General features: G+C 35.8%; 2 pseudogenes; both read left to right on the forward strand.

The window, feature by feature from the left end:
- Window positions 1-731: 731 nt before the first annotated feature.
- Window positions 732-4,787, forward strand: LOC113713869 (oligopeptide transporter 2-like; annotated as a pseudogene).
- A 2,653-nt stretch (window positions 4,788-7,440) lies between these two features.
- LOC113713870 (oligopeptide transporter 2-like) lies at window positions 7,441-11,377 on the forward strand (annotated as a pseudogene).
- Window positions 11,378-11,649: the final 272 nt, after the last annotated feature.

Here is an 11,649-nt window from a genome sequence, read left to right on the forward strand (position 1 = left end):
ACTATGTACTAGTATATAAATGAAGAAAAATGTTAATTGCACCTTCCTCTTTTTGTTAATCGTACTTTCACTATTATTTTATCAATAATTTTCATTTATTAGACTATGCAATAAAACAAATAATGAAAGTACAATTAACAAAAAAAAGTGGAGTGAAATTAACATTCCCCTGTAAATGATTTTGAACTTAGAATCTCTATTAATAAAAACATGAAAAGCAAGTATAATATCAATTTCTCAGTCATATACATATATAATTCGAATTCTACAAATGCTAAAAGAGTGAAATAAAAAAATTGGCAAGGATGGTGATGGAGAACAGAATAAGTGTGTAAGCTAGGCGGGCAAGAATCGACAATATATGAATACAATAAATTGCCATGAAACAAAAGTTCAGTGTACTAAATACTCTTATTCAACATACAATTTGATGAGTTGGAGTCAGAAAACAAAGGGCAATGTACTTGGTCTTCAGAACATTAGAGGTGCAAAGTTGCCTCACACAGCACCGTCAGACAACAGTTAGTCACACACTCACACACTGGTGTCTGTCTGATATTCGGAAAGATACCATAAATGGAGGATACAAGAAGATTTTTGTATCCTTTATTACATTGATGAACTTGACATAAAAGTTCACATAACAAATCTCGGACATTTGAATTGAAAGGATATTAACTATTCTCATTTCTCTAGATACCCTCTCAAAAGAACTCACACAAACCTCCTCCATGGCGTCTATGGATATACACCTAGATGATTCAACCACGAAAGATCCAAAATGCAATGGCTCTGACGCTGATGATGATGTTGTAGACCCTGATGAAATTTCCCCTGTAGAACAAGTTCGATTGACGGTCCCAACCCATGATGATCCTTCCATCCCAGTGTGGACTTTTCGAATGTGGTTTCTTGGGATATTATCATGTGGGCTTCTGGCTTTTCTCAACACATTCTTCGGTTACAGAACTGAACCACTTATCATAACTATGATTTCTGCACAAGTTGCCACATTGCCTGTAGGAAAATTTATGGCCAAAGTCCTACCAGAAAAGAAATTTAAGATACCGGGTTTTGGTTCCAGGGAATTTTCGTTGAATCCAGGGCCATTTAATATTAAAGAGCACGCATTAATCTCCATATTTGCTAATACTGGCAGTGGATTTGGGAGTGGAGCTGCTTATGCTATTAGTATTGTGGATATTGTCAAGGTTTTTTATCACAGAAAAATTTCTTTCTTGGCTAGTTGGATTCTTGTTGTCACAACCCAGGTTTGTTTAGATGTTTAAGTAAATTCATTCTTGTATGACTACCGGTAAACATATGTTTATTGATTCATGCTTAGTCGAGCCTTTAATCAATCAGGTCTTGGGATATGGTTGGGCTGGGATTATTAGAAAGTATGTTGTGGAAGCTGCAGAGATGTGGTGGCCAGCGAGTCTTGTTCAAGTTTCTCTTCTCAGGTAATTTCAACTATTTCTTTTATTTTCTTTCCCTTTTTATATCTTTTTCTCAGACCAGTTAACATTAGAGAATTATTAGCATAAAGAATAGCATATTACTTTATTTTGGATTTCCACAAATGACACTTTTTAATTTTGAGAATTCTTTTAATCCTACCACTATCTATGAAGTGCAGGGCAGGCTTTTGTCCAATGCCACCCTAAAATTCTTCAAAAGCACCCTTAAAGGGGGGGGGGGGGGGGTAGTCTTTTCTCACAATTTTATTTTCCATTGTCATCAATCAAAGATATATAAATGAAATCATCAAACTCATGTAGTTTATTCAATAATTTCATTGCAGGGCTCTCCATGAGAAAGATAGTAGGCGCATGTCAAGGGGGAAATTCTTTCTAATTGCAGTAACCTGCAGCTTCTCTTGGTACACATTCCCTGGCCTACTATTTCCAACCTTGTCGAGCCTTTCGGTGCTCTGCTTGGTGTTTCCCAGCTCAATAACTGCTCAACAAATTGGTTCTGGGCTAAAAGGTCTGGGTATAGGAGCCTTCACTTTCGATTGGTCTGTCATAGCTTCGTTCCTGGGAAGTCCTCTTGTCTCTCCATTCTTTGCAACTGTCAATATTTTGGTGGGCTATGTAGCAGCAATCTATGTCTTGATTCCTATAGCTTACTGGGGTCTCAACTTGTACAATGCGAACAAATATCCGTTCTTCTCTCCGCATTTGTTTGATAGCCAGGGGCAGCCATATGAAGTATCGGCTATTGTGAATGACAACTTTGAGCTAGACTTGCCAACATATGAGAAGCAGGGACGAATACATATCACCATGTTTTTTGCTATTGCTTACGCCCTTAATTTCGCTACTGTGATTGCCACAATCGTTCACGTGGCTTGTTTTAATGGAAAGTAAGTTGTTTCGAAACTTATCACTGTGCAGAAATAATTCATGTCTTGCATTTTTTTTTTTTGATAAATGGTTCCTAATCAGAACCAGAAGTGTATCCTATCCAAATTGGGATACGTTTTGTTTAGATACAATGACAATTCCAATTGCGAAAGACAAGAATCACAGTTGTCCTTTCAAATTTTTACACCATGCACTATGCTTCTGAATTTGCTAGTGTACTGTATTCCTTGTTTGTCAATAATTTCAGTGATGATTTAGTTAGTGGTGATTTCTAGTTTTCCTATTGTTGTGTTAATCATATGAAAAATCTCTTTGAGCAGAGATATTTATCGTCGCTTCATGGCTTCAAACAAAGGAAAACCAGACATTCACACAAAACTCATGAGGAAATACGAGGATGTTCCTTCCTGGTGGTTTGGCCTCCTGCTTTCATTCTCATTGGTTCTCTCACTCTTGCTTTGCATATTCTTGAACGATCAGGTTCAATTGCCCTGGTGGGGACTCCTTTTTGCTGCTGGAATTGCTCTACTCTTTACCCTCCCAATAAGCACCATAACAGCCACCACAAATCAGGTAAACTAGATCGAACTTCAGTTGATCTCCATTACAAAATTAATAGTGAATTTTCCTTTTCATGAATATGTTTTGCTAGGCCTCTTATTCTTGTTCTGAAGTTAAAGTTGCATGAAGGCTGATAAACTAGTTTTTAGTACTTCAGGAATGACATGTAACGCATGTATCATGTATGTTAAGAGCTATTTGATCTAAATCCTGAAAAAAAGAAAAAGAAAATAAGAGCATCATGCATTTACCACATTTGATTACAACACCTCTTGTAACTATTAATCTGTCATGTTTGCAGACACCTGGGCTAAACGTCATTACAGAATATGTTTTCGGTATAATACATCCCGGCAGGCCTGTGGCCAATGTTTGCTTTAAAACTTATGGATACATAAGCATGAGTCAAGCTTTGCCTTTCTGAATGATTTTAAGCTAGGCCACTACATGAAGATTCCTCCAAGGTCCATGTTCATCGTTCAGGTAGTTTTTTCTGGCTTCTCCTCTGTTATTTGTGCCTACCATGTTTAGTTGTGGGAGATTGGTATCGTATATCTCTAACTGAACCAAGGGAAATCCATTAATATTGCAGATCATATATATATATTTTTTTCTTTTCAAATGGTGCCCTGACAAAGTACAATAACAATGTGAAATTCAGCCATACTCATTTTGGTGACTACACCTGGCAGGACAATTCGTCTTATTTTGTGATTAAGATTCAAATATAGAACAATGTATCTTTGCTACAACAAATCAATAGGCCCTGCTAGTGTTTAAGCAATCGGTAATTTCACCAGGGGCCAGCTAGTTAGAAAACCACACCGGAATACAGAATTTTTAAGCATTTATAATTGATTCCTTATTTTCTTATGAAGGATTAGACAATAGTTTTAGTTTTCCCAACATGTGAACTCACGAGTCAGTGATATTCTTGGAGCTGTGAGTTCAGTTAATTAGGATCTCTGTAAATTCTGAAAAAAGATGTGATAGTGGATGCATGAGGTTAGGCATAAAAAATATATATAGTATGTATCAGTGTCAACGAATAATTAAGTTACTTTTTGCCTGAAGTCATATTTGAGATAACAACAGATGCATGTTCTAGTAGACAATCAAGTATGTTTAGATCTACCCTGTTTTTCAATTATTGCATTCGTTTTTCATCGAACAAGTTTATCATTGTTTACTCCAAGAAATTCTAGTTCTTAGCTTAACTAGTCTTGCTTCAAAATCTAGTTCCTTGGAACGATCATTGCGGGGACAATCAACATTTCTACAGCTTGGTACATGTTAACAAGCATCGAGAACATATGCCATCCAGAACTACTTCCACCTGATAGTCCTTGGACCTGCCCTGGTGACAATACCTTTTATAGTGCATCAGTAATATGGGGCTTAATTGGACCAATGCGAATCTTCGGGCGACTTGGCGATTATTCTGCCCTTAATTGGGGTTTCATTATAGGTGGTCTAGCTCCCATTTTGGTATGGTTGACACACAAAACATTCCCTAGCCAGGACTGGATCAAGCTTGTAAACTTCCCAGTACTTTTTGGAGCTACAAGTTTGATGTTTCCGGCTACCTCTGTGAACTACAATGGCTGGTTTGTTGTCGGAATTGTATTCAATTACTTCGTTTATCGGTATAAAAAGAAATGGTGGCAGAGGTACAACTATATTCTATCAGCTGGACTGGATGCTGGCTTGGCTTTCATGGGGGTGCTCTTGTATTTCTGCCTCCAATATGAGAACAAAACCATTTCCTGGTGGGGAAGCGAAGGAGACCATTGCAATTTGGCTAGTTGTCCAACAGCCATGGGCATTGAAGTTGATGGATGTCCATTGCAACATTAGAGCTACCTAAATGTCGATTGAACAAACGTAAATTGTACTATTATGTTTTTCTTGTTGGAATCATTTGGTGTTACAAACATATATACAGCTTATTCTACATGCATAAGCAAAAAGTAGTTTCGCACGTCAATTTATCAGTACTATATTCAGATTTTACCTGATGGCTTGAACACAAGCCGGGCAATTCACCAATTTGCTCATTTCCCACATAAATGGACAAATATCTGACAACAATATCGCTTTGCAGGATACTTGGAGCAATGAAAATATCAATAATCGGATGTATACATATTTGTCTTCTTTGATTTTATGGTTACGTTTACAAAAAAAAGTTGATAGATATTATGAAACTAATGCTAATATGATGTAGTCGTACATGTGTAAATATTTATCTTCTTTGATTTTACGAAAAAGTTCTATAGTCGGATGCAGTTGTATACGTATAAATATTGGTCTTCTTTGATTTTATGGTTATGTTCACGAAAAAGTTGATAGATGTTATAAAACTAATGCTACTATGATGTAGGATTTCTGATGTTTATATGGTGGGGGCTATGCTAAAAAATTAATGGAAGCCAAAAAGGATCTCTAATTTCAGTGCCACCAAATGAATGAAACTAGAACTCTACAGTTATAACTAGTCCTAAAACCCATGCTATGCACGGTCTTAAAGAATATCATGTGAAAAAAAAAGAAAAAAGAATAGTTAGAAATACATAACACGAAAAAATTTAATAAATGATAGCTTAATGTATGAAATATTAAACAATTTTTAACTATTGTCTACTTAGTACAAACAAATATTAAAAAATAAAAAGACTTACAAAAAATATTGTAATTTTTAATTTTAAGTCATTAATATATTTGGTAGGTCATTAGTTTGTAATTTGCATGTTTTCTTTATTTTTGGGTTTGTATTTAAATTTATTTTTGACAAACCTCTTTAGTTTTTATTACCATCTTCCAAGAAAGTATTTAAAAGTTCTGACAAAGTCTTAATGATTAAACATTTTGAAATAGTTTTAAATAATAAAATTTTTGTAATCTTTTAAATTTTAGAAATTAAAATAGATGAAAATTCTAGAAAAAGGAATGGAGGTTTGGGAGCCTTTTTATCCCCAAGAAAATTTTATTTAAGTATAGAGATCATTATGTTTAAAATTTTTCCAGACATTTGTATGGATACTCAGTAGATAAAATTAACAGATGTAGAAACACAAGTTGGTTCAATTGGTAAAAATAGAAACTTCCTCACAAAAGATCTTGCATTTGAATTTCACTGCTAATGTGAGGATTATGTTGGTGAACGGTTTCACTGCTAATGTGAGGATTATGTTAGTGGATGATTTGTAAGAATCTATATAAGCAATCTATGGTGCTAATTTCATTGCCAATGTGAAAACTGTATTGATAGATGATTTGTAAAAACTTTTATAAGCAACCTCACATGTTTGAAGTGTGATGCTCCAATCGTTGAGATAGTTCAAATAACAGCATGAAATGGACATCTTTTCTCTTTGGGAAGTTTTGGAGCACTCTTCATTTCCTCCCGATATAAATAGAAAGTGCGACAATGTAAATTCCTGTCAATTGTATTTTTTTAAGCAAAAAAAAATTTGGGTGGGTTCGCCTTTGATCTCAATCATGAGTCAAAGCATGCCTCTAGACCATAAATTGTTTATAAGGATTTTATATATCGTCGACCTATACAGTCCATCAAGATTTAAACACATTATCGGTAAGGAAGAAGTCTATTTTCACCAACTGAACCAAGTTGTATTGCTGTCGATTGTATTGTTACCATTGGGATTTCAGATTAAATATAACATAAAGGCAGTATATTTTGGAGTCAAATCACTTTATTTTGCAAATCATGAATAGGGTAAATCTTTTATACCCTTATTATATAAACACTATCAGGTCTAAATATATATTACATGTATAAAATTTGATATTTAAATTTAAATTCAAATAATGTGTCATACATCTAACCCTATTAGTATATACACTGATAGTGTAGGAAAGATTAATTTTCATAAATAAGGTGCAATAGATTTATGTTCTTTGGCAAATTTTTAAGCGTTGAAAAGGGTATTTTGGACTGTATAAATGGGTTTGCTTGTCTAATATCGACTTATTTAGGGTTCATTTTGCCGTGTTAATAATGGCTGGATTAAGAATGAAATTCCGTCGAAATATGTGTAAATCTGTATTTAAAACAAATTGAATCTAGTATTAAAAACTTTAAATCATAGAATTTTTTAACAGTGTGATAATCCTGTGCCGGGGTGAAAAACTAGTTTGGACAGAAAGATTCGAGAACAAATCTTGTGCCAAATTGATTTCTCGAAATCTTAGCCAATATGTCTTTGACTCAAAAGAAAGTTTATCGTTTCAAGGGAATGAAAGACCAATTGGAACAAAACCATTAGGTCTCAAACAATTCCACAAGAATCCTACCCCTAACAGAATACTACAAATCTACTAACACTAGCTAACAACACTCTTCTTAAGTCCTCTCTTAACCCTCTTTTCATCATCTTCATCACTTTTCATCATCTTCATCATGGCATCTTTCGAAATTAACGTGGATGATTCAACAATGAACGCTCCAAACACCAAAGGTCATGGTTATGAAGCTGAAGGAATCGATCCTGAGGAAGAGTCACCTATAGAACAAGTGAGATTGACAGTCTTAAACCATGACGATCCTTCGCTACCCGTATGGACTTTTCGGATGTGGTTTCTTGGACTTCTATCATGTGGAGTTCTTTCTTTTCTCAATACTTTCTTCAGTTACAGAAGTGAACCGCTTGTCATAACTATGATTTCTGCACAAGTTGCCACATTGCCTATGGGACATTTTATGGCCAAAGTGTTACCCACAAAGAAATTTCGGATCCGTTCGTGGGAGTTTTCGTTGAATCCAGGGCCGTTTAATATAAAAGAACATGCATTAATCTCCATATTTGCTAATACTGGCAGTGCATTTGGGGGTGGAACTGCTTATGCTATTAGTATTGTGGATATTGTCAAGGCTTTTTATCACAGAAAAATTTCTTTCTTGGCTAGTTGGATTCTTGTTGTTACGACCCAGGTAGAATTTATTCATGGTCCTGTCAATTAGCGCATTTAAGACCCTTTAACATAACACATATGTTGTGATTGATATGTTGATGTTAGCTTTGATTATTTAAACAGGTATTGGGATATGGTTGGGCTGGCATAATGAGAAAGTATGTTATAGAACCTGCAGAGATGTAGTGGCCATCAAGTCTTGTTCAAGTCTCTCTTTTCAGGTAATTTTCACTTTTTTCTTTGTAGTGCTTAAGCAATCAATTTCTAATAATTAATCAGCGTTAAAATCTAATCAAATCTTTTGTGTTCAAACATTCAATTTTGGTAATAATTAATTAGTCTCAAAATCTTATCCGCCTTCCCAGTTTTTTCTGGTTTCATGTGATATTTTTCTTTTAATCTAATTCATCTTAAATTTCAATGTGACAAAAACTTATTAGATATCAAAGAAAGGTTTTTGCAAAATATACGAGTAGGAGAAAATCAGAAAAGTTAAGGATACAGTTAGGGCAGCTACGGGAGTGCTTCCTTCACTCATTGCGCGTTTTATGAACTGAATATATTCATTAACCAATAAAATGTAGCAGTAACTGATGAGTGGAGGGGAAAGAGGGTTAGGAAGAAGCCATTGAAGATCGATCATATACTAGCATGTATTTATTATTTAATGCAAAAAAAAAAATGATCTTCTCACAAGTCAAGTCATTACTAGCTAACTAGGCAACCCTTTGATGAAGAGTCAAATTTTCAAACTTGTAGCAATAAATTAACAATGAAGAAAACAGATCTTGTTGGTCTATCATATAAACAAGTGCTATAAGAAGCCCTTCATTTTGCTTTAAAGTCTTATTGGTTGAATAAATGATTGTGAATATGTGATGCAGTAATGCCGGATTTCCCTCTACTGGAATAAAAGTTAGAAAAGCTTTATGTATTCAGGATCCATATCAATTTGGTCTTGCTTAAAACCTTGATTCTTCATTCTTTCTCTTCTGCACACAAGTTTTGATTTGTAAAATTTGTATTTGTAGGCATGATTATTCAGAACAAATTATGAAGTTTAGAAATTACCAATAAAAAAATACTATCTGTGTTGTTTGATATAATTGCAGGGCTCTCCATGAGAAAGATGATAGTCGCATGTCAAGGGGGAAATTCTTTCTAATTGCACTGATCTGCAGCTTCTCTTGGTATACATTCCCTGGCTACCTCATGAACACATTGTCTAACCTATCATTGCTCTGCTTGCTATTTCCCCGTTCTGTCACAATGCAGCAACTTGGTTCAGGCATTCGTGGGCTTGGTATAGGATCGTTCACCTTTGATTGGACTGTCATAGCTTCATTTCTGTCAAGTCCTCTAGTGTCTCCATTCTTTTCCACAGTCAATGTACTCGTGGGCTATGTCTTCGTAGTCTATGTGTTAATTCCGGTAGCTTACTGGGGACTCGACATATACAATGCCAAAACCTATCCCCTCTTCTCCTCGGACTTGTTCGATATACACGGGCAGAAGTATAATGTGTCGGCTATTGTGAATGACAAGTTTGAGATAGACATGCTGGCGTATGAGAATCAAGGACAAGTACATATAACCATGTTTTTCGCAGTTTCTTATGCCCTAACTTTCGCGGCTGTGGTTGCTACAATTACTCATGTGGCTTGTTTCAACGGAAAGTAAGTTTCCTTTTATTTATGAAGTGCATGAACAACTGATCTCTCACATTTCATCTGTGTTTGGTTCTCTATCAGAGTTCGATTTTGAATTTGGTTTCTATCCCACTCCTCTCCGAATTAAGCTACAATTTCTAGATGAGAAACTTCTTTTGGAACTCTGAAAACTAAGGCAAGCAAGCCGCATTGAGTTTCATTTTGTTGCATCATATGGTCATTGGATCAATCAAAAAATTTCTTGGTTAATCATATTCCTTGCTTGTAACTAATGAAACCTTCCATAGACAGTAAAGTGTCACATATAGAATAATCTCAAGCGTTCTGCCGTTTATCATTTTCTATCCTTGTATTACTAAGGCAAACCGACTGTACAGGGAAATTTACGACCTCTTCCGAGCTTCGAGTAAAGGAAAACCAGATATTCACACAAAACTTATGAGGAAATACAAGGGCATCCCTAGCTGGTGGTTTGTCCTCATGCTTGCACTATCATTGGCACTCTCACTTGTACTTTGCATATTCATGAAAGATCAGGTTCAATTGCCCTGGTGGGCACTCCTTCTTTCAGCAGGTTTTGCTCTATTTTTCACCCTCCCAACAAGTATCATTACAGCGACAACAAATCAGGTAAACCAAACAGAACTCCAACTCCACCCTGCTGTTTTTATTCACACAAAATTCTAATTGTTTGTTGGTTAAACCTTATAAAGAAGTATGTTGAAATATAAAAAACAAATCAGAAAAAGGAATTCTTTTTCACAATCTAATAGCCTCGTTCATCTTTATTTGCTTTCTTACTTGTTTCTTTCGCCTCTCCTACTGGTAGACACCAGGGTTGAACGTTATCACGGAATACGTATTCGGTGTATTATATCCAGGAAGGCCTGTAGCCAACGTTTGCTTCAAAACCTATGGATATATGAGTATGAGTCAAGCTGTTTCGTTTCTGAATGATTTTAAGCTAGGGCACTACATGAAGATTCCGCCAAGGTCCATGTTCATGGTTCAGGTACTTCTATTTGGCTTCTCGTCTTTCATCTATGACTTCTGTGTTGTTCCTTGAACCACATTCAAGATGTTGTGGATGGTTGGCTGTAAGTATGGAGATGTAAAGATTGGCGAAGATGTTTGCCTATCTAGTCCTTTTTCTGTGTCAGTCAATTCAAATATTATCTCCTTCTTTGCTTATTCATCTTTTGTTGCATAACGATTTAGCTCATTGGAACCATCATTGCTGGAACAACCAATATCGGTGTGGCTTGGTACATGCTGACAAGCATCAAGAACATATGCCATTCAGAACTTCTTCCTGCTAACAGTCCTTGGACCTGTCCTGGTGATAGCGTATTCTACAGTGCATCCGTTCTCTGGGGTTTGGTAGGACCCTTACGAGTCTTCGGGCCACAGGGAAAGTATTCTGCCCTCAACTGGTGTTTCCTGGGAGGTGCCTTAGCTCCCATTTTGGTGTGGCTTTTATACAAGATATTCCCCAGCCAAAAGTGGATCAAGCTTATAAACTTTCCAGTAATTCTGGGATCAACAGGCAATATGCCTCCGGCGACATCTTTGAACTTCAACAGCTGGATTTTTATCGGAACTATCTTCAATTTCTTTGTCTACCGTTTTAGAAAGAGTTGGTGGCAGAAGTACAATTATGTCCTATCGGCCGCATTGGACGCTGGCTTGGCTTTCATGTGTGTGCTCTTGTATTTCTGTCTTCAGTACGAAGGTATAGGCATTTCTTGGTGGGGTACTAAAACTCATATGGCAGAGCATTGTGAGTTGCCTTCATGTCCAACGGCCAAAGGAATTGAAGTTGACGGATGTCCAGTACAATAGTACTATTGCCTGCCAAAAACTTGTGATATTCAAACAGAATTTTTCTTCCTGGTATGTTTTCAGTCACATTGATTTGCAATTAGCAATACGTAGTTTTGCTTTTACTATTGGTCTGTTTGGTTAGATGTAAAATATTTTTATTACGAAAATATTTTTTGTTGAAATTATTTTCTAGAAAAAGATTTGCATTTACATAATTTTCAGGTGTTTGGTTGCAATTTGAAACTTTGCTCCTATCATTAAAATGTCAATGACCAATCGCCACCACCGCT

This window comes from Coffea arabica, chromosome 10c (assembly GCF_036785885.1).
Source record: "Coffea arabica cultivar ET-39 chromosome 10c, Coffea Arabica ET-39 HiFi, whole genome shotgun sequence".
NCBI classification, from domain to species: domain Eukaryota; kingdom Viridiplantae; phylum Streptophyta; class Magnoliopsida; order Gentianales; family Rubiaceae; genus Coffea; species Coffea arabica.